This window comes from Rhagoletis zephyria, unplaced genomic scaffold (assembly GCF_001687245.7).
Source record: "Rhagoletis zephyria isolate East Lansing unplaced genomic scaffold, Rhagoletis_zephyria_1.1 Rzeph_scaffold_03815, whole genome shotgun sequence".
NCBI classification, from domain to species: domain Eukaryota; kingdom Metazoa; phylum Arthropoda; class Insecta; order Diptera; family Tephritidae; genus Rhagoletis; species Rhagoletis zephyria.
Genome location: NW_016160898.1, coordinates 13,148 through 14,986, shown reverse-complemented (window position 1 = coordinate 14,986; position 1,839 = coordinate 13,148). Strand labels below are relative to the sequence as shown.

The 1,839-nt window shown below is 35.3% G+C and overlaps 1 long non-coding RNA gene across 1 annotated transcript; it reads left to right on the top strand.

Moving 5' to 3' along the window:
* The first annotated feature begins 537 nt into the window (after nucleotides 1-537).
* Nucleotides 538-1,142, top strand: LOC108369715 (uncharacterized). The gene is made up of 2 exons (XR_001848553.1): nucleotides 538-1,020; nucleotides 1,081-1,142. It is a non-coding gene; the product is annotated as an uncharacterized LOC108369715 (long non-coding RNA).
* The last annotated feature ends 697 nt before the right edge of the window (nucleotides 1,143-1,839 follow it).

Here is a 1,839-nt window from a genome sequence, read left to right as displayed (position 1 = left end):
GTAAAATTTTGGAAAATGGGCGTGGCACCGCCCACTTATGATCACATATGTGACCTGGTCTACGAAAAGGGAGCTTACGTGCGAAAAGTTTTCTGTGAAAAAGCTGTTAAAAGTGAAAATCATCTCATCTTCCATCCGAATCAACCAAAAAGTGAAAATTGATTTTTTTGACACCTAAGCCCCCTTTCCGTAGACCAGGTCACATATATGTATCTCGGTAACCGTTCAACAAATTTTTACCAAACTCAGTACGGTTATTGTGCTTACCACATAATTGAAATCAGAATAAAAGTACGGCCGCTTTTTATTTAACGGCAAATTTCAGAAATGCTTGAAACTTCAATAATTTACTAATTTACTCAAAATTGATACACCGCGGCTTACCATGTTGCGGTAGCTTTTGGAAATGTGAAAAACATATATTTAAAACTTGCGCCGGGTATTTAATGTTCGGCTCCGCCCGAACTTAGACTTTCTTACATGTTTTTTTATTGAATTTGGTAACTTTTTCTGACGTTTTTGGTAAAAATAAAAAAAAAGTTTTGGCAACACTGATATGTATGTCTATATATTGGTCATAACTAGACAAATGTGGATTTGGAAATGCTTCGAAATTTTAGTTTAATTTAAAATAGGTTTGGTAATTTTTTGTATAATTTGGTAAAAAATAAATAACTTATGGTAACACTGAACACATATAAGTAAAATATAGCCATCGAAAAGTCTACCCTACGTTGCTTATGCATTTGACAGAGTTTTCGTTCATTTTCTGACAGTCAGTTACGGCAGCATATTCATATTAGGTTCTTTCCCGTACGCAACGTGGGATCCAGCGGGTGCCCAAAATAGCCCAGAAATCATTCCCGTACTCAACAAAATGGGTAATAGAGAGCGAAAATTGCAACATATTGGATCGTGTCTTCTTCTTCCTGCCCGAAACAGCCCGGACTTTTTCTCCGGGTAAAAATGGATAAAATGTCAAAGTGCATATCAGCTGTTTTACGTTTACATGTCCACGTGGTCAAGAGTAGCAAATATTTTTAACATAGCAATAACAAAATTAACTTATGTCTCTCACAGGCACAGCAAAATGAAGTCATTCTTAACATCATATTAAATTACGCTATCATGTCGTGACTAAACAATACACAAAAATTGGAAAATAACTTTTTACGAACCTTTGATACCCAGCAACGAAATAAGAAGGAGAATAGGAATGAAACGATACGAGTAAATACAAGTAAATACTCGGTACTTTTCGTTCGATACCGAGTAATTTTGGTATCGATACTTTTGAACCAAGTACTGAGTAGGTATCGAAAATCAAATATTTGTAGCGAAACCCGATACTAAAGGGCTGACTATAATGTGAATAAGCAAGCGTATGCAAATGTGCGAATAAACATAAATCCTATTCTGAAACTATAATGTACTTAACAAGGCCGTATTTAGGGGACGACTTTGTAAGGCCCAATTTCAGACGGTCTACTTACGTAGATGTTGTTGATTAACTTCCACTATTCATTTTCGGATCATACAATTAATCTGCACTTAAATGGCCCATATTGGCTATTTAAATATGAGATATGCAACCCTGTTTTTGTACCAAACAACGAAGATTGATTGGTAGGTTGTTTAATCAATCCCTCTAAATCCCACCAAAAAACAATCAGCTGTTCAGCACAAAATGTAAACAAATAAGCAAATGCAACAACAATTTCAAGAAACAAGCAGCAGTGCTGCCAATTGTTTAGCATATTTAAACAAAAGTTGATATGAAACCCAACGAAAGCTAAATGGAATTTAAACAGCAATCCACAATTAACCTTAAGTGCCGTT